Raw genomic sequence first — 22,864 nt, 5'->3', positions numbered from 1 at the left:
TGGGTAGAGTGCAAGTAATCTTATGAAAGAAGAGGGAGATAGAAATACCTGGAGGGGACAGGAGCCCCACAAAGAGAGAAAAAAAAATCTGGGCACAGTGGTCTTTTCTGAGACAGAGTTCTTTCCAACTAAGTAAGGACCATTCGTGGAGATAAACTAGAACCTCTGCACTGATAAACTGAACCACTGAGCCCATGGCAGCTCAGTGTCCAAATGGGTTCCCTAGAAATGGGAACAGGAACTGTCTCTGACATGAACTGAGTGGCCTGCTCTTTGATCAACTCTCCCTGGCGGGGGTCGAGGTTTGCCTTACCAGGCCAGAGAGGAAGACAATGCAGCCATCTTGAAGAGACCTGATAGACTAGGATCAGTTGGAAGGGGAAGAGGACCTCTGCTATCAGTGGACTGGGGAAGGGGCATGGGTGGAGAAGAGGGAAGGGGTGGTATTGGGAGAGGACAAAGGAGGGGGCTATATTTGGGATACAATGTGAATAAATTGTAGTTAATTAAATAAGAAATACATTTTTAAAAAGATTGCTTAGCACTAGTTGAATTGTTGAGTGGCTGGAAAAGAACTTTATGAATAATTAAAGTTGTGTGATGCAAATAAATTTCATATATTTATAGGGCAGGAGAATTGATTTTCAAATACAGAATTTCAGATTAAATTAGTCTATTTAATAATATGGCACAGTGAGCCCATACCTCAGTAGCATGTTGTACACTCCTTCCAATTACTTCTTTGAATTGCTTTTTATTTTTCTTCAAGCTACTTAAATTTACTAACATGGGTTTGTTTTCAAGATAAAAACAGAAACAGCAAGCCAGCCACAAACCCTTTGATCTACAATAGTGTACTGCCTGCAAGATTTCCTACTGCAATGCTACAGTTTGCAGGAGTAACCAGTCAAAATCTAATTTGACTAAAGACCCACACTGAAATCTATACCTGAGACTGCTTGGGTGACCAAGATCCAGAGACTAGATAGCCCACAGTCCTAGGAAACAACAAAATACTACTAGTCTAGACAAAAACTAAAAAAAATAAAATAAAATTAATAAAATGACTCCCAATATACTATACTTATAGATCATGCCTTGCTCATCCATCATCAGGGAAACTTTCTCCTGCTGCAGATGGGAACAAACACAGAGACCAACATCAAGACTTTCTGGAAAGAGTGGTACATTGGAACACTAAGCCCTAAATGGAATGTTTCTGTACATTTTTCCCCTCAGATCTCAGGGAACCCCACAGAAGAGAAGGCATGAAGAGAGTAAGAGCCAGAGGGCATAAAAGACACTAAGAAAACAAAGCCTTCTAGGCCAACAATGATCAAAGGTCATATGAACTCACAGAGATTAAGGTAGCATGCACAAGGCCTGTATTGGTCTGTATCAGATACTCTGTGTTTACATTATGGCTTCCAGTTTAGAGTTTTTATATGACTCCTGAATTGTGAACAAGTGGATCTATGACTCCTGTGCCTTGTCATGACCTCTTATGTTGGTTTGTCTTGTCCAACACTAATGCATTAGGTTTTGTGTTATTTAATTTATTTTATTTTATTATATTATATTTTGTCAAATCCCTTCTAATGAGAGATAGATTGGAAGGAGAGGTGAGAGGAACTGGGAGAAGCTCAGTTTTGGAAACCATGATCAGAATGCATTATGGGAGAAAATAGCAGTGTATCAAATCAGTTGCTGAGACACATAACCAAACCTTTGGCAGAATGCAGGGAATCATATGAAATAAGGGGGAGTTAGTATGACCTGGAGAGGACAAGAGCACCACAAGGACCTAATATATCTGGCCACAGGGGACTTTTATGAGACTGTATCTCCAATCAAGGACCATGTATGGATATAACCTAGAATTCCTGCTCAGATGTATCCTATGGTAGTTCAGTATCCAAGTGGGTACCCTAGTAAGGGGAACAGGGACTATTTCTGATATAAACTTAATGGCTGGCTCTTTGATGCCCCCCCCAGAGGGAGGAGCAGCCTTGCTAGGCCACAGAGGTGGACACTGCAGCCAGTCCTAAAGAAACCTGATAAGCTAGAGTCAGATGGAAGGGGAGGAGACCTCCCCTATCTGTGGACTTGGAAAGGGGCAGGGAGGAGATGAGGGAGGGAGGGTGGAATTGGGAGGGAATGAGAGAGTGAGTTACAGCTGGGATACAAAGTTAATAAACTAATATTTAAAAATAATTAATTAAAATATATCTTATTATGAAAATAAGCATTTTCTCTGCTTTAATTTGCTTTTTTGTTGTAATAAAACATTGACCAAAAATTCTAGATCACAACCCATCATTGACAGCAGTCAAGGTTACAACTCAAGACAGGAGCCTGAAGGCAAGAACCTGAAGGAGAAATAATGAAGAAAGATTGCTTACTGGCTCATTCAATGGTTTATGTACAGTTAGCTCTTCTACATAGCCAAGTCCCATCTCCCTTAGGATGGTTCCACTCATAGTGGGACGGGCCCTCCTACTTCCATTAGCAATCAAGACAATGTTCCACAGACATTCCCACAAGCCAATCTAACATAGACAATTTTTCAATTGGCATGTTCTCTTCAAGTATGATACTAGGTTGTGTCAAGTTGACTGATGATAAAACTAATCAAGACATTCTGCCTTTTCAACTTGACAAAAAAAACCATATCTCTGTAAATGTAACTTTCACTTCTTTATTTCATTTCTAGATATGTTATTATCATAATCATATATAGAGGGGGGAAGTTCCCACAATCTTTATTTTTTTTTCTTTTTTCTTGTTTTAATTAAATTTTTATTAATCCTAATTTATTCATTTTGTATCCCAGCTATAGCCCCCCCTCATCCTGTCCCATTCCCACACTTCCTTCCTCTAAAATTTCAACACTAAAACTTCAAAATCTATGATACCCTTACCCTCATAAAGAAGAAAATAAAGGATACAATTCAACTTATACACATAGAAAAAGACTCTGAATAGGATTTTGACAGCACAGGTATAAAGACCAACAAATGACAAATGGGACCTCATGAAACTAAATCTCCTTATAAAGCAATGGAAACTAGTTGGAGTAAAGAGGCAGCCTACAGAATAGGAAAAAAGTTACCAGCTATATATCTGATTATGGTTAGCATCTGGAATAAACAGCTCAAAAACAAAGGAATAGGACAAACCCACTAAAATCTATGCATCTAAAGAAACCAAGCAAGAGAGAGTACCCTAACTAAAATGTTCAATCCCCACCTGAAAGGCAAAGAGGATGGACATCAGAAGAAGAAGAAAACAGGAAACAACCTAGAAACCTGCTACAGAGGGCCTCTGAAAGCCAGAAGAAGAAAACAGGAAACAAACTAGGAACCTACCACAGAGGGCCTCTGAAAGCCTCTGCCCTGCAGACTATCAAAGCAGATGCTGAGCCTGATGGCCAACTGTCGGCAGAGTGAATGGAATTTTATGTAAGAAGTGGGAAATAAGAGCTGGAGAGGACAGGAACTCCACAAGGAGAGCAACAGAAGAAGAAAATTTGAACACAGGGAACTTCCCAGAGACTCATACTCCAACCAAGGACTATTCATGGAGATAACTTAGAACCCCTGCACAGATGTAGCCCATGGCAGTTTAGTGTCCAAGTGGGTTACCTAGTAATGGGAAGAGGGACTGCCTCTGACATAATCTGATTGGCGTGCTCTTTGATCACCTCCCCCTGAGGAGGGAGCAGCCCTACCAGGCCACAGAAGAGGACAATGCAGCCACTTTTGAAGAGAACTGATAGACTAAGATCAGAAAGGAGAGGATAACCTCCCCTATCAGTGGACTTGGGGAGGGGCATGCATGCAGAAACAGGAGGGAGGGTGGGATCGGAGGGGAGGAGGGAGAGGCTTATGGGGAGATACAAAATGAATAAAGTATAATTAATAAAAAATAAAAAAAGTTAAAAAAAACCCCTCTAAATCTCAGGAAAACAACCTACTTAAAATTTGGGTTATGTTATTAAACAGAGTTCTCAAACGAAGAAATACAAATAGCCAAGAAATACTTTTTAATGTTCAAAATCCTTAGTCTTCAGGAAAACACAAAAGAAGTGTACTTTGAAATATCATTTTACCATAGTTATAATAGTTACAAAGTGATCATTACCTGCACAAATTCAAGTCAAGTAAAATTCTAGCTTGGGGAGGAGAGGTGGGTACATGACCCACCCAATCTGACAGTTTTTGGGAGAGAGAGAGTCTATTTTCTTCAAGGGTTGGAATACCACACATCTAAAAATACATAGGTAGCGCAAATTGTATTTAGTGTATTAAAAAGAAAAAGAAAAAAAAAGAATACAAAGATGGATAGCATTGAAATAGGAGGTAGATCTGGGAAGAAATATCGATGATATGGTAAATATGTGTTGTACAAATTCTGTAATAACTAATAAACTTTTTTAAAATGTAAGAACTAAATGACAGAAATGTTAGAATGGATGTGGAAAGAGGAAACATTCTCTATTGAGTGAGAATGGTACAGTAGCTATGAGAATCAGTGAGGAATTCCCTTAGAAAGCTATAAACAGAGCTCTGAATGATCTAGATATACCACTATTAGACATATTCCCAAAGGTATCTATATTTACACACAAAGATACTTTTTCTTCATGTTCAATGTTGCTCCATTCACAACAGCCATAAAATGAAAACAGCCTAGATATTATCCAACAACTGATGAATGAGTAATGAATATGGTACATTTACACCCAGAAATATTATTCAGCTGTAAATAACAATAAAATTTTACAACTTTCAGGTAATTGGATGTAGCTGAAAGTAATCACTCAGAGAAAGGTTAAACCAGAAATGTTAAGATAAACATCTCATGTTAACTCTCAAATGTGTATGCTAGCTTTGAATCTTTAGATATGTTTTTAAATTAGGATACCATTAAAGGTCAAAGAAGTATATAGCAGGGCTATGGGAATGGACTTTAAAGAAGGGTCGATAAGACACAAGTGGAATAAAGGGGTGTTGGGGAATAGTGGAACAAAAAGGATTAAGTAAGATAAGGGATATGAGGAAAACAGAAGGGAGGGAAGATGGAGAGGAATAACTAACACTAAAGACTTTTCAAAACTTTTATGGAAACCTTCTGCTGTATAAGCTTTATAAAATATATACTGTATAAAGACAGTTTAAATGATTCCAAATGACAAGAGAGCAACATACCTCCTGTATACTAGAGACTATCAAATAAAAATCCCAATGCAAGAAATAAGTTGTCTCTTTTGGAGTTGGATGGTGGAATCCCATAAAACTTCAGATATCAGAGGCCACTTCCAGTGCTCTGACTATGCTCTAGAATGAGATGGTGAGACTCTATTGCTGAAGACATCACATACTTATATCAGAAAATGTGGAGCTATCACTTGAAATTCTTGCTAGCTTTCATAGTTCTGGAAGGTGCTATGCCCACTGCCAGAAAAGAAAATTAAATATCAACTGTGAACCCTGCAAGTTTCAAGAATGACCAGAGTGTCTAGGTATGCCCCAAAGTGCAATAGTATAATAAACATTATTGGAGGAATCAACCACTTTCTTATTAGGTTTCAGGCCCACACCACAAGATGATGTCTTTACTTGACACTATTACCAGTGCCAAAACCTGTGGCTAGAAACATCATAGGCATAAGGGAAAACCCTATTACTATTATTGTGTTATATGCACATAATATTAAAACAAGTCTTAATGAGTAATAAGTGCATTACTTAAACCTCATCAGATGTTTCTTTATGCAGTAGATGAAGATTAATATAGATACTAACAACTAGTCAATATGTACAGATAAATGATTGTGGAGTGTCCCGATATAAAAGGGGTATCTATGTTACACCCTGTCTCCCAAGGCTCAGGTATATTCTGTAAAAGAAGCAAAATGATTATGAGAGGCAGAAGTAGTCGATGACTACCAGAAATTTTATTCATTTATTTTATTTTTATTTTTTATTCAATTTACAACCTTACTGTAGTCCTAGCCCTCTTCTCCTCCCAGTCACACTCTCTCTCCTTCCATTAGCCCCCCCTCTCCTCTTCCTCAAAAAAGGGGAGCTCCCTTTCCCTTCCATCCTAGCTCATCAAGTTGAATCAGCACTGAGCCTGTCTTCTTCCCCTGTGGCCTGCTATGTCAGTCCCACCAGTGGGAAGTGATTAAAAAACTGGCAAATGAGTCTGTGTCCTTCCTAGAGGACCTTACTAGAGGACCCACATGAAGTCTAAGCTGCCCATCTACTACATCTTTGTAGGGGGCTTAGGTCCTGTTCGTACGTGTTCTTTGGCTAATGCTTCAGTCTTAGCCAGCCCCTGTGGGCTCTGGTTAGTTGGCACTGTTCGTCTTCTCATGGGGCTCCTGTCATCTACCAGTCCTTTTTTCTTTCCTCCCACTTTTCCCCAAGACTCCCTAGGAATTGCCTTAGGCTGTGAGTCTCAGCATCTGTTTTGAGAAGCAGCTGGATAATGCCTCTCAGAGGACAACTCTGTCAGGCTCCTGGCTCCAAGCTTAGCAGACAGTATTGTTCATAGTGTCAGGGTTGGCACTCTCTGGTAGGGTTGGTCTTTGGTTTTCCCTCAATCTCTGTTCTATCTGCGCTACATTTATTCCTGCCCATATTGTAGACAGGGTACATTTTGGGACGAAGATTTTTGTGGGTGTGTTGGTGTTCTCTTCCCTCTGCTAGAAGACTAGCCTAGTTAGGGAGTCCTCTTCAGTCTCTATGGCCTGTGCTACTAGGAGTCTCTGTTGAGTCCCCCTCATACCCTTCGAGGAGCCTACCCTGACTTAGGTCTCCAGCTTGTCACAGAGATACCCTCACTTTCTCTTTTCTCTAGAGACCTTCTGTCCTCCCGCACTTGAGGTATGCAAGTCTGATCTCCACTCTCTTAATTTATGTACCTCTTTTACCTTGTTCTCTCTCTTCAGCCACTACCTCTGTCTATTCTACCTACCCTTCCAAGTGCGATTTATGCATTTTCCCTTAGATCATCATGTTATTTATCTTCTTTGGGTTGGTGCCTCATATGCAAATAGATACATATTTATCTCCCTGCATAAAACTCAAATCAAAGTCCTCCATATAATATCAGATACACTAAATACATCAGAAGAGAAAATCAGGAAGAGCCTTGAACTCATTGGTGTAGGGGACAACTTCCTGAACAGAACACCAACAGCTCTGGGTCTAAGATCAATAATTAATAAATGGAGTCTCTTGAAACTGAAAATATTTAGAAAGTCAATGGACAGTGTCAATAGAAAGAAATGACAGTCTACAGATTGGGAAAAGATCTTCACCAACCCTACCTCAAGTAAAGGGCTAATATCTAAAATATATAAATATACTCAATAAATCTAACACAAATAAACAAAATAACCCAATTTAAAAATGGGACAAAGAACTAAACAGAGAATTCTCAACAGAGGAATCTTGAATGGCTGAGAAGCACTTAAAGAAATGTTCAACATCCTTAGTCATTAGGGAAGTGCAAATCAAAACAACTCTGAGACTCCAGCTCAGTCAGAATAGCTAAGATCAAAATCTCAAGCTACAGCACATGCTGCCAAAGGTGTGGAGAAAGAAGAACACTCCTCAGTTACTGGTGGAAGTGTAAACTTGTACAACCACTTTGGAAATCAATCTGGCACTTTCTCAGAAATATGCAAATAGCTTTACCTCAAGAACCAGCTATACCCCTCTTGGGTATAGACATGCCACAGTGCAACAAGGATACTTGTTCAACTAAGTTCATGGCAGTTTTATTCACAGTAGCCAGAATCTGGAAACAACTAAGATGTCCCTCAACCAAAGAATGGATAAAGAATCTGTAGCACAGAGGAATACTACTCAGCCATTAAAAACAAGGAAATCATAAAAAAATTCGGGCAAATGAATAGAACTAGAAAAGACCATCCTGAATGAAGTAACCCAGAAGCAGAAAGACACACATGTTATGTACTCACTTGTAAATGGATTTTAGCCACATAGTACAGAATAAGCCTACTGGGTTTTTAACAGTGCAGTTGTATGTATGAAGTCACAGCAGCTAAGACAGCATGCACAAAAACCTGCCTAAGATGAAATGATACAGAGATTCCACCCAGCGGAGAAGCTGTTGTTGATTGATGGAAGCTGAGGAAGAGAATTAGGTTTTTTTTATGGGTATGCAGCTCTTAAAAGCAGATGATCCTATACTGAGTATATACTGGCAGCACTAAAAGGACTCTGTAGATTCTAAAAAAAACAATTATAACAGCAACACTTAAAATTGGGAAGGAATTCTGGTGGGGATAGGAAAATAATTGGACAGGAATGAATGGAGGGTGGAGTTTATAAAAATGCATTATATTAATGTGTGGAATTCTCAAACAACCAAAAAAGCCAAACTCTTAATTGTGAGCCCTTCTAAAACAAATGGTTTACATAGTTCTTATTCCAAAAGTTATATAGAAACAATAAGATTAAAGAGAATTCCAAAATCCAGCAATGTAAATCACCTCCTATAGTTCAATGCCCAACATTTGGAACTCACTAATGATCGAAATCCAAAAGTTTTAGACAATTCCATTGCTCCAGCTCTACCATGAGCAACACAAATAACTACAGCTTATGTGCACTGACTTTATTGTCCCAATAAAGCATAATTTTATTTGCATCAGTAATGCTGATCTCTTATTAATTAAAGCTGATTTTCAGCCCCAGCTGAACAGCTGCATTGTCCCTGTTATATTAGTCAGGCTTTTCTAAAGGAACTAAATGATAGAATTAACATACACTCCTGTGTACCCACACTTACACACACACACACACACACACACACACACACACACACACACACACTTGGTGATGAAAAGGGAGATTTGCTACACTGACTTAGATAATGTGTCCAAGTAGTCCAAAAATTGCTCTTTCACAACGGAAAGAATAATACAATATCTGATAGTTGTTCCATTCAAGAGCCTGGATAGCTGTTGATCTTCAGTCTATGTTTTAATGTTCAAAAAGTTGCATTTATTAGCAGCTGCAGCAACAAAATAGACAAGCTTTAAAGTGAGAGTGAAGGCAAGCAGGCAAAAGGCGAAGTTCTCTTTATATACATTCTTTCATTTGGACTGTCACCAGAAAGGGTGGCCCTGATTTAGGATGGGCTTTTCTTTTCTTTATATAACTTGATTTTTAAAAATTCTCTCAGGTGTACATAGCATTTTAGGTTTTAGTTGGTTCCAGATATAGACAAGTTGACAACTAAGATTAGCATCATGTCTTTGAAGCTCAGGAGGATTCACTTCATTGGGGCTGATCTATTGATTATTACAGCCAGAGAGGGTCCCAGCCGACCAGTAAGTACAGATTATTATTTCTAAATTAATTAATTTGAATTTTAAAATGTATTCTGCTTTCTTTTCTTAATATACTAATAATATTTACATTATTAATTCAAAATATCACACAAACATACTAGCAATCTTTGTCTCCCTTGGAAACCTCACAAGTCAGACCTTCACGATCTACATTTCTCTCAGCATTCTTGTCTTCCAGGATCCCACAGAATGTCCTTTTAAATTTGGAGCACCAATAGCTTTCTCAGCTCTAACTCTCAAATGCTTCAAAAATCCTCCCCCAAACTCATTATTACATCGATCACAGCAACACTTCACTCCAAGTATCAATTTCTTTTCTAGTTTTCATTTCTATTGTTATGATATATTCAGTGCTGTTTACTAGCTCACTAATGGGCTTCTGATCAGTTAGCTTTCTCATGATGCCCAGGTCTACCAACCTCAAGAAAGTATTGCTCCAAATGAAATGGATCCTGCTACATAAAGTAGCAATCTAGAAAATGTCCACAGACAAGTTCACCAGCCCATCCAAGGAGAGGCAGTTCTTCAGAAGAGATTAACTGTTCCCACAGAATTGCAGGTTGCAAGTTGGCAATAAAGACAAACCAGGGCATTCTCACTTACTATTTATTATTTAACCATTTATTTTCTTTTCACTTTAACAATTTTAAATATGAAAAATATTTTCTCAAGTAAAGTTACTATGAGTTTTTTGATCAAGTAAGAATAAAATAATCCTAACTTGTTATTTTGACTTGAATTTTTAATAGAATACTTCTCTATTGTTGTTTCTCTCAGATTAAAAGCCATATTCACAGAAGTGAAAATAAATAATCTAGTTTACTTTTGGAAGTATGAGTGTGAACTTTTAAGAAAATTGTGATAATTCCATTTTTTAATGGATAAAATTTTATCCAAAAGGGTATGCTCCATTTTTTTTTTGCCTTTTTGCTTCACTTTGTTTTGCTTTGCTTTGTTTAAACTTCTGCCTTAACTATGTTTTTCTTACACGTATAGAAACTTGATCTCAAAGACCCAACAAAGAAAGAGAACTTCCAACCAATCTCACTTATGAACTTTGGCTCAAAAATACTCAATAAAATACTCAAACACCAAATTCAAGAACACATCAAATATATCATCCACACTACCAAGTAGGCTTCATCCCAGGCATGCAGTGTGGTTCAATATATAGAAATCCATCAATGTAATCCACCATATAAACAAACTGAAAGAAAAAAAAAAACATGATTGATCATCTCCTTAGATGCCTAAAAAAGCACTTGATAAAATCAAACACCCATTTTTCTTTAAAGTTTTGAAGTGATCAGGGATGCAATGCACAAACCTAAACATAGTAAAGGCAATATACAGCAAACATATAGCTAACATTAAACTAAATAGAGAGAAACTTAAATTAACCCCACTGAAATCAGGGACAAGGCAAGGTTGCCCACTCTCTCCCTATCACTTCAACATACTATTTGAACTCCTAGCTAGAGCAATAAAACAATTAAAGGAGAACAAGGGTATACAAATTAAAAAGGAAGAAGTCAAAGTATTCACAGATGGTATGACAGTATACATGAGTGACCCCAAAATTTTAACCAGAGAATTCTTTCAGCTAATAAACACCTTCACAAAGTGGCTGGATACAAAATTAACTCAAAAATTTCAGACACCCTCCTGTATATAAAGGACAAATGGGCTGAGAAAGAAATTAAGGAAACAATATCCTTCACAGTAGCCACAAATAACATAAAGTACTTTGGTGTCACTCTAACCAAGCAAGTGAAAAAAACAAAACAAAACAAAACAAAAAAAACACTTCAATTCTCTGAAGAAAGAAATTGAAAAAGATATCAGAGGATGGAAAGATCTACCATGCTCATGTACTAGTAGGATTAACATAGCTAAAATGGCCATCTTACCCAAAGCAATTTATAGATTCACTACAATTCCCATCAAAATACCAACACAATTTTTTACAGAACTTGAAAGAACAATTCTCAATTTCATATGGAAAAACAAAAGACCTAGAATAGCAAAAACCACTCTACACAATAAAATATATCCCGAAAGTATCTCCATCCCTGACCTCAAGCTATACTCTAGAGCAATGGTAATAAAAATGGCATGGTACTGCCATAGAAACAGAATGGTGGATCAATGGAATCGAATCAAAGGAGAAATAATCCCACATACCTACGAACACCTGATTTTGACAATGGAAACCATACAATGGAAAAAATAAGCATCTTCAACAAATGTGCTAGTCTAACTGGATGTCTACATGTAGAAAAATGCAAATATATCCATATTTATCACTCTACACAAAACTCAAGTCCAAGTGGATCAAAGACCTCAACATAAAAGCAGACATGCTAAATCTCTTAGAAGAAAAAGAAGGGAAGAACCTTGACCTCACTGGCACAGGAGACAACTTTCTGAACAGAACACCAACAGCTCAGGCTCTAAGAGCAACAATCAATAAATGGGACCTCATGAAACTGCAAAGCTTCTGTAAAGCAAAGGACACTGTCAATAGAACTAAACTGCAGCCTACAGACTGGGAAAAGATCTTTACCAACTCTGTATATAACAGAGGGCTAATATCCAGAATATATAAAGAACTCAATAAGTTAAATAACAACAAAGCAAGTAATTCAACTAAAAAATGGGGTACATAGCTAAACAGAGAGTTTTCAACAGAGGAATTTCAATTGGTGGAGAAACACTTAAAGGATGCTCTATATCCTTAGTCATCGGGGCAATGCAAATCAAAAACAACCCTGAACTTCCCCTTATGCCCATCAGAATGGCTACGATCAAAAACTCAAGTGACAACACATGCTGGAGAGGTGGTGGAGAAAGAGGAAGCCTCCTCCGCTGCTGGAGGGAATGTAAACTTGTATAACCACTCTGGAAATCAATCTGGCACTTTCTCAGACAATTAGGAATAGTGTTACCTCAAGACCCAGCTATACTACTTTTGGATATATACCCAAATGTGCTCTGCCATACAACAACACTTGCTCAACTATGTTCATAGAAGCTTTATTCATAATAGCCAGAATCTTGAAACAACTTAGATAACCCTCAGCCAGAAGAATGGATAAAGTAATTGTGGTACATTTACACAACAAATACTACTCAGCAATTTTTAAAAACAAGGAAATCATGGAATGTGCAGGCAAATGGATGGAACTAGAAAAGATCATTCTGTGTGAGGTAACCCAGAAACAGAAAGACATGCATGGTATACACTCACTTATAAGCAGCTATTAGCCATATAATTTAGGAAAAACATACTAAAATCTATAGTCCTAAAGAGGCTAAACAACAAGGAGGACCTTAGGAAAGAGGATTAATCCACATTCAGAAGGGCAAACAGGATAGACATCAGAAGTCGGAGAAGGCAGGGAACAAAAGAATAGTCTACCTCAGAGGGCCTCTGAAAGACTTTAATACTATAAGGGTATTAAAGCAGATACTGAGACTCATAGCCAAAACTTTGGGCAGAGTGCAGGGAAACTTATGGAGGAAGGGGAACAACAACAACAACAGAACAAGAGTGCATGCAAGTATTTATGTCTCAGCTTCTTGGGGACTGATGCGGTGAGAACTGAGCTCTACCACATGATCTTCCCCACCAACAACTGTGTCCTCACATTCTGTGCAAAAATAAACTCCCTTTCCCTTACTTTACTTTTGTCAGGTATTTCACAAGAAAAAGGAAAGTAACTAATATCTACACCAAAGGTTTTTTAAACTTATTTTTATGGCAGAATTTGGTTTAAGACATAAAAAATAATTATGGGCAAATCATATGCAAAAAAAACACACACACTAAGACTACAACAAAAATAGTTAAGAGAACAGTTACCACAACAACATGGTGGTGAGCTTCTTCATGATCTGCACCTCTACAGAGATACATTGGATATCATATATAAACTACTATTTTAGAGAGTTTGTATCACATATTCAAGAACAGGGGAAATTAATTTTTTAACTAAATATGCTAAAAAGGCAAATAGTCACCCTTTTGATTTTGGAAGATTATTTTTGACACACATAAAATTTCCCTGTGGTCTAGACTTCATAATCACTACTTTCTCTTAGCACATTCTACAACATTATACTTTTCAGTGATCACTTATTCATTTGTGATTAACAATTAATTAATTTGGACCCATCTATATTCCTTTTGAAAAACAGTTTTGAAGGAAAAGCAGAATTGTTGATGGCCTTTATTTTAACTCTTCTTTGAATAACTGTTCATGAGTCCTAGACTTTTCTCCAAACTAAGCCAATTGAATTAAACATTTCATGAACCTTATAAACTGCCTCTATAACTAGCCATAAACTTGAAATAAATTTTGTATATATTTCCCACCCCATCTCCTCTCCTCCACCCCTTCCCTCTCTCTATCTCTGGTAAAGGACTGATAATGACTCAGAAAACAAAGAATACTAATGTTGGAAGGCTGGTGTTTGCTTCACAAAAATGTAATTAGAGGAGTACCAGGTAAGTGAGAACCTATAAACAAGAAATATGAGGTATATTCTTTAGGAGACAGGAACAAAATCCAGAAAGAGAGCCTGAGCAAGAAGAAAGTAAGAAAAGTACCTTGGAAATAAAAATATATGACTGTGTATTGGGTGTGCTTGCAGCATTGTATGTGTGCCTATCACAGTATGCCCTGGTGTAAATGTCTGGGAATGTTTTTTCACGTCTCTTACTCCATCCTCATACAGATTAGGCCAAGGTCAGGAAGGGCTCTCTGCTTAGCACTCAGACATAAATATGACTGCAGAGTTACAACATTCCACGTGTTTTCTGAAGAAATATTTCTAAATTCTTCCTACCAAAAGAAAAAAGTTGCAAATATTTTAAATTTTCTATCAGAATAATATTCCAAGGATGAGGGAAAAAAATGAGATGAAGGAATGAGAGAATGAAAGGATGAAGGGATGAAATGATGAGAAGATGTAAGGATGATGGGATGAAGGAATGAGAGGATGAAGGGATGAGGAGATGAATAATGACAGAATGAGAGAATGAGGAAATGGTGGTTTGGTAGAATGCTTGTCTTCCAGTCATGATGTTCTGAGTTTGATTCCCAAAACCCCAACAAATATACAAGAAATGATTTCTTGCGCTCAGTGGCCAGGCAGTCTAGCCAAGTTGGAGCAATTTTGATCAATAAGAGACTCTGTCTCAAAGGAGGTAGATGGATTCCACAAAGTTGTCTTCTTTCTTCCATGTGGATCCTCACCTTGAGAAAAGCTAAAGTTATTTTCTCAGGAGGAAAAGCAGTTAAGAAAATGCCCACAGAAAACTAACTTGTGGCAACCATTTTTAGTTGATGATTAATGAGGAGGGGCCTATGTCACTGTGGCCAGTGTCATCCCTGGGATGGTGGTCCTGTGTGCTTATAAAAATGAACTCAGAGCAAGCCATGTGGATCAAAGCAGGAAGGGACACTTTTCCCTGAACTCTGTATCAGTTCCTACCTCCAGGATCTTTCCCTGTTTGTGTTCCTGTCCAGAGTTTCCTCAGTTATGGGCTATAGACTGTGGGCTGAAATAAACCCTTCTCTCCACAAGTTGCTTTTGTTTATGGTGTTTTCTCACAGCAGTAAAAACCTTAACTAACATACTCACACATAACAGTATGCTTATGTGCACCCATGTGTAAACACACATATACAAGTTTCCAATACAATAGAAACTCCAAATGTGCTTAGCATAAATTGGATTCTTTGAATTTAAACCAAAAGAAAACACTAAGTTGGGTGTGTATGAAAGGATGGCAGGTCTGGGTGGACTTGGGTGAGGATGTGAATATGAACAAAATATAATGCATGCAATTCGTAAAGAAAAGAATATTTGAAAAATATTTTCAAAAAAAATAAATAGGAGTAGAGAAATAATTCCAGCATTATCTTTCCCTCCAGATGTGCCTAAAAGTGTGAGCTATCCACCACTTGTCCTACACTGTTAGAGGAAAGATGATTGCAGCACATTTTCCCTCAGTTACCAACATTAACCATAACATCTCTGGAACTGAACATGGAGGTGGTACAGCAACAAACAGTCCAGGTATTTACCTCAGCCCTGAGCCTGTGGTGTCAATAACTTTAGTGGGAAGCAGCTATAGAAGGTCCTGGGTTTGTAGTGACTTTTAACAACTTCTGAGACACTATCTGTCATTGTACCTATTTAAAATTTGAGGAGGTAATAGATGATTGATTTAGCCTGGGCATTCATGATAGCCCTAGATAAATCATTACCCCATATTTTCCATGTAATGCACCTTTCAGATAAGGAATTAAAATAAAATCCTGTTGAAGGAAAGGACAGTGTTTGAACAGCACAAAAAAAAAATAGTATACTCTTTGATTAAAACTTTAAATTAATTTATTTTAAGTGGTACTAAAATCAAACCAGAAAAAAAATCCAAGCTATTATTTAATGCAAAATGAAATCTTTAACTTTTTAATACCAACATAAAGGACATTTCAGAAAAAGATTTGTTACTTATTATATCTTGTTTACTTAAACCTGCTATATTCAGCAGTACTGTACCAACCTGAAAGTGTACCAATCCACAATGACAGTGGATTAATGATTGCTATGAAAACTCATGGTATCTTACTCAGATGCTAACAAATATACTTGTAAGTCATTAAAAAATATGAAATTTAAACACTTTTATAAAGTATATATACTTCACACGGTTAATACAAGCTCTGAGAGATGGATCCTCCCTTTTTTTATATTTATAATGTTTTTTTTTTATTTTAAGTTAAACAGTTTTATACATTTTTAGCCACTTCATTGCTTAATACCTGTATTCAGTCATCTTCATAAGCCATTTCAAACTAGTGGAGAAAAATGTAATTTACCCACTGAATGACCTTTAAGAGAAGCCCAGTTTTTTTATGATTATAGAAACATAATTTAACCTGCAGAAGTCCAATGATGATAGACTGAATAAAGCAAGAATTATCACAAAGACTAAAATTAATGACAGAAAAATGGAAATAAACTCCATAACCATCACAAGGACAGCAAAGTAGAGGTACTGAGCTAGAACTGCTTTGAGAAATATTGTGTGCACATGGAAGTAAGTTCCTGAAATTTGCCTAGACTCCGTACTGATAGTTCTGTTTCAGCCAGCAATTCAGGAATTGTGAGAAATGAAATGGCTAACTACAAAAGACCTTGCCAGTATGAGTGGTTAGGCATCAGAGTCAAGATGCCTAATCACTATAGATTATTTGTTTGACATTCTGTATGAATAAAAAATATGAACAACATATTTTTTATTCATACAGAAGAAAAGATGAATATAAATTTTAAAAATTTAACTAGCAAAATTCAGCTTGCTTAAGTTAGAGACTCCAGATCTGTATCAACTCTAGTCAGAAAAAACTAAGAACTTTATGCAAAAAAGATTGTTGTCATATTCTGGCACTTGGATGTTTTTTTTTTTTCCTTTTTTTTTTTGGCTTTTAAAAATTTGTTTTTATTTACTATTTTTACAATTTATTCACTTTGTATCTCGGCTGTAGCCCCCTCTCTCCTCCCAGTCCTATCTTCCCTTCCTCTTCTTCCCCTATGCTCATCCCCTAGTCCACTGATAGGAGAGATTTCCTCCCCTTCTATCTGACCCTAACCTATCAGGTCTTATCAGGACTAGATGCATGATCTTTCTCTGTGGCCTAGCAAGGCTGCATTCCCCAGGGTGTGTGTGTGGGGGGGGGGGGGGGGGGGGGTGATCAAAGAGCCACCCACTGAGTTCAACTTTGAATTAAAACAAAACAAAAGTAAATTCTAATTCCATGTTTGCTTTTCTAATTGTTAGTCTTTTACTGTTATCAAATTTAGTCGCATGTCAGAAAGTTGTTGCACACTGAAAGATACGTGTTTCAAGTGAGAATTGTCTGAAGAGCGGTATATTTAAAGTCTTCTGAGTAAAGTGAGATGACTGCAAGAAATAATTGATGCATTCAAAGGAACTCCGTAGAAATTCAGCATAGAAATACTGGTTCCCTTTAAAGGCAGCTTTTCAAGAAACCTTAGTCTCCTGAGTCCTTCAAGGCTTTCTTTGGTACCTCCTGCCTCTAAAACTAGGTCAAGCATCGAGACCATCTGAGATTCATCTTCTACATCATTTCTCTAACACAGATTTGACTCCCAGTTAGAAAGTCAAGTAGAAAATTTACACTGATTGTGGCTACTCTACACTTCCTCACACTTGCATGATCTTTCTTTGCATCCTAGTTAAAAAGGAGAATTTTAAAAAGACTTTCTATTATTACATTGGCTATCGAGGTTTTTACAAAAATCTCTCAACTGTGCAAGAAAGCCATTGTTCCAGGAGCACTTCTTCCTCTTGGTTTAGTAAGGCATGAGGTCATGAGGTGTGGCTACTTATCTGAACAGCATCTTTGCCTTTTTCTCCTTCAGTGATCTTATGCTTGCAAGTATCCATCTTTGCAGCATCATTTATTCTCCCTTGCACTTTGCTCCCCACCACCTCCCTCTTCCTCTTACAAGCACATATATACACACAGCCGAACGGAGAGGAAAATCTATATGTGTCAGACATTCAGCAAGGAAAAGACAAAGGCACTGAGTTAATTACCCATCATTTACTGCTGCTGAGAAGAGCAGATGGCAGTGGACGATATGTAAATGGCAAGGGGCAGTGAATTATTCGATTTCTTTAGATTAATCGTCGATGACAAAGGAAGTGATTACAGCCTGTGACATTTATACAAATGTATAAAGTACATCATACTAAAAAATAGAGCTTAATATTATTATGAGAGTGTCAGGCACATGAACATTACTGTCACAATACAAAGCAATAAATTTCCAATAACACAAGAACCCATCCTCCTTAAACCTAAAAAGTTTATGGAACAACATACTCTGTGAAGAACCCAAGGCTGAATATTATAAAATAGTTCTCTAAAACTAACTATATTAAATAAAGTATATATATATATATATGTATATGTGTATACACACACACACACACACACATATATATATATATGGACCATTGTATGCAGTCAAAGGATGCATATTCCGACATGAAACAAAATAGGATTTGTTCTCAACAGATCTGGTGCTGCATCAGTGAGTGGACTGTGAGACACACACACACACACACACACACACACACACAAAAAAAAAAAAAGGTGGTAATAAAGTAAAAGTAGAAATTGAAATAAAATGCATTGTTTCACAATGAATAAGGGTGTGGGGAAAAAATCATTCAAAAAGAAAAAAGAAAGGTTTCGTTCTTATTCCATAAACTACAATCATAGCTGTGGGCGACAGAAAATCTCCCAATAAAGTGAAGAAATTTCTGGCCAAGCTTCCTTTCTTAAAATAGTTAAGTGCTGACAAGCATATGCGCGCGCACACACACACACTCCAACTGCATTCTTTTGCAGGAAGGAAGCACATCATCCTATTATTTTCAGTTGCTTCAATAATTAATTGGTACATGAGAAAATCAGATGCTTTCCCTGGCAGATCAGAGAATTTGCCCCATCATCAAAATGTTTGCCATCACCCTGTTATTAAAAGTATATGGTGTTAATATTATGAAGGGAGAGCCATGAAACCACATTTGTTCTCTGAAAGCATTCCAGCCACTGCAGTCCCGAGGCTTCCCTGTGGGATTGAGAGTCCCAAACATCAAAATCAAGGAAGACGTAAAGCTTGGGGCACATCTATTTATACACGTAAGAAATACTTTCAAAATACCTGAAGCAGAACATTATCAAAACCGCTGCTGAGTATTCCACAATTGTACATTCATTCTTTGTTGACAATGGTGGTTCCTTGTCAACAAAGGATAGGGCAGGGAAATAGGGCAGGAGCTGGAGTGGAGGAAGGGTGCTTAGTCAGCAGAACCCCCCTCCCACCCCACTTCCCATCCCCCACCCCCAGCCACAGCAGCAGTGACAACACTAGATAGAGCATTTGAGTCTCGAAGTCCATTTTGAATGAACATGGGTTCAGGAATAAAGTGCAGGCAGAACCAATCTGCCCTGAAGAAAAGCACAGCATAAAATATTGCACAACGAAATGAGAATTTTCAGGATGGCTTTAACAGCAAATAAAGCTGGGAGGTTCACAGAGCAAACCATTAGCATTGTGTGCTCTTGTAGAAAACATTAGTGGTTTTGCTGTTTGCCAGAAAAGCAATTTTATAGATTAAAATAAATGCTGATTTTTATCTTGGCATGAATATGATACAGAATATAATTTGGTTTCTTTTAAGATGTTTACCTCTAGATACATGTTGCTGGAATTATATATGAATATACTTTCACCTGAGTTGCTTTCACCTTTAAGCAGAATTGACTTCAGGACAAAACCACATTATTCTTACTCAGCATTTCACATGGTTATTATTGTAGTCTCCTCTAAGTAAAAATAACAAACAATATATTTATGAAGATTAGTTATTTCCTGGTCTTTATAACAAAAAAAGGAACAAATGTTTTAGTGAAAGATACCATGTTAGTCCTTTTGTACTCTTGGGTTGTGGCCTGCAAGTACAGTGCTTTTTCTCTAATTTTAACATTGGTGGACAATATATAAGCCAGATAAAGTAATATTTAGTAAACTGGAAGAGCAGATGTTCTGTGAGAATTTTCACTTAAACATTCCATAAATAAATGTCAAATTTACAAAAGAAAAATTATAGTCCCTTGAAGCTGAAGTTGTTTTCTGCCACTGAAAATCCTTAAGAAATCCACATCTGTGTCCCCTCCTCCCAAAATAAGAAATGCATTCTTTCAATAAAACATTCACAAAAATATTTATTTTTTTTAAATATTTATAGTCATGCACATATGTTCGGTTGACTATTCTTTGGGTATTACAAAAGACAAATGGAAATCCAGAAATGGTTGTTTAGATTCCATGTGAGCACCCAGGCTGCAACTATTTAGACAATGTAATATTTCTGTTTTATAAAAGACAAAAATGAAAGCAATATTGTAGATAATCAAACAAAATTTTATTTGCTTCATAGCAAATAAACTTGTGCTTTAATAAATGAAGATTTCACTTATTGGTATTACCAAATAGGTACGATTATGTAGTGAAAATATTAAAATATCAAAGGTATTATATAAGTAACAAATATTTATGCTTTTAAAATAAAGGTTATTAGCACAAAATATAGTAGTATAGGATTATAATACATTTATATATAGTCTAGCTATTAGTGACATCAACAATACTTTATGAATCTTCAGTGTATTCATAAAGAAATACTTTGATAGAAATATAAGCATTTATAATGAGGCCAATGTTTAAAATAGCATGTAGAGTTTATTTTTTAAATTAGTTTAGAATTTTAGGAAAATATATTTTAGGAAATATAGCCAAACTGTAAAATTATTTATCTAAGTAAAATAGTACTAATGCCACTAAATTTGATCTGCATTAAATTAAACAAGGATTTTTAAATTTTGAAAGGTCTTTTTTCTCGTAGAATGGAATGAACATGTCAAAGCCCACTGAAGAAATCAACTAAAATAAAGCATTCCATAAAATCAAAAGACAAAGATCTAGCTAGCTTCTAGAGGTAATTTATGGGTTCTGTTTATTTCTTGCTTCACTCCAGTGGATATCTTGTAAGCCAATGCAATCTGAAACAGAATTACAAACCTGTACAAGCACAAAGAAGTATACATTTCATTTTAGCTTATTCTAGCGCCTTTGTCTTCCACCTTTCCAAACAATATCATTTGTTTTTATAAAATATCTTAGAAACATTTTGCATTGTGTATGCACATAAATATATATTTTGTATATTAAATATTTACCTGCATTTTATATACAATATACACTTGCAACACTCCACTATTCTCCAACAGCAAAGATAGAAAGCCTCCACAAGAGAATGCATGCAATCACTCCCTTTCTTTTTTAAAATATATTCAATTGAGGCAATATTAATAGTTCTTTAAACCACAGATTATCTCCAATTTTCCTACTTTCTTATTTATAGATGATAAAATATATTTTGTCTTTTAAAAATAACATCAACTCAAAGACTTATAAAATTCTGTCTTGTAAGAGTAGATCTTACATTTCATCTTAGGATGCTTCTTCCCCGTTCAACTCCACTGACTCCATTTTTATCAGTTCTATTTTTAAGGGCAATACAGAATTTACTATAGCAACCTAAATTCAAATCGATTTTTCACTCCCCTTCTTCATCTAAATCAAGCAAATACAGCCCTCTGTTGGAAGGACTTCAGAATGCATTATGTTGCCTTTATTTGAGGCAGAGAACATGTTTTGAGTGCTATTGTTTTGTTTTTTTAATTTTTATGCTATCAATTTTTATGACAAGTAGGTATATAAAACCAGGTTATGTGTAGCCTCACAACATGACAGACAATAATTTGTGCCAAAATAATAAACTATATAAACACAGATCAACGTTCTAGTGACTCTAATCTGTAAATTAATTGAAGGAATGATGATAAACTGGCAATTATATTCCACTACATTCTTTAGTCAGTAAAACACTTGGATACTGTTTAGACAGAAGAGAATTAATTCAGACTTTCTTTCATTTAGCCTGTAAGAGAGATCCAGAGATGAGAAATACACTCACATGACAAGTAATCATTTAAATGGGTTTTAGGAGCTTTTAAAGTGTTAAAATATTTATATATTCATTTGGAACCACAATATTTTCCTACATTTATAAAAGAAGTAACCCAAAGAGAAGATTATTCAATTTTTGAGGGTTACTCTTAGAAATATGAGGTTCTTTTAGTACATTTTGTTTTAAATCAAGTTGAGCAGAAAGACCATTGGCATACAAGTGTACCACCTTCCTTGGAGAGCTCTGTTTTCCCATATGCTGCAAACATCACCCGTTTCTCCTGCAGGTTTCTTCCATGCATACTGTCTGCTACTGGTTTTTAACAGTAGCAGGTTTTCTATCACTTTCTCTTATCTTTCTATCTGTCCAGTGTATACATCAGCTTCACCCTCTTGGAGAATTATTTCCACCAACCTGACACAGCCCCACATTCAAAACACCATGCTCTGAATCTCATCTTTGAAAGGTCATTATTGCTTTGCAAGAAAATAACAACTGCTTTTGTGGGTTCTTAACTCACATTGGTTAACTAATGTTAAATGGATTTTCTTCATGAAAGTATTCTTTTAGTTAGTACATGTGGCAGATTGTCAAACGGACACTTACTGATTCAATTTTCAATCTTATAAAAAGCACATCAAAGTTATAACTTTTAGTAAATGTGAGTGGCTCATTTTCCAAGGGTGAAAAGGTGGGTAAAAATGTGTGTGCGTGCCAGCTTGGCTTCTCGGAATAACCTTTTTCTTGTAAGATATAGATAAAAAGTCAATCTAGTTCATTTAAGAAGCAGGGAAAGGCTTTTACAGCTTCTGGCAAAGGGCATT

At 36.5% G+C, this 22,864-nt stretch overlaps 1 long non-coding RNA gene across 1 annotated transcript in view; it reads right to left on the bottom strand.

The window, feature by feature from the left end:
• Window positions 1-21,556, bottom strand: part of LOC129673612 (uncharacterized) — a 272,464-nt gene extending 250,908 nt beyond the window's left edge. Inside the window, exon 1 of the long non-coding RNA XR_008719680.1 lies at window positions 21,513-21,556. This is a non-coding gene — a long non-coding RNA (uncharacterized LOC129673612). The remainder of the gene's footprint in view (window positions 1-21,512) is intronic.
• Between the last annotated feature and the right edge of the window lie 1,308 nt (window positions 21,557-22,864).

This window comes from Psammomys obesus, unplaced genomic scaffold (genome assembly GCF_907164565.1).
Source record: "Psammomys obesus unplaced genomic scaffold, mPsaObe1.curated_primary_1811, whole genome shotgun sequence".
In the NCBI taxonomy this organism is placed as follows: domain Eukaryota; kingdom Metazoa; phylum Chordata; class Mammalia; order Rodentia; family Muridae; genus Psammomys; species Psammomys obesus.
The sequence above is the reverse complement of the archived record's forward strand: the minus strand, read 5'-3'. Positions and strand labels throughout refer to the sequence as shown.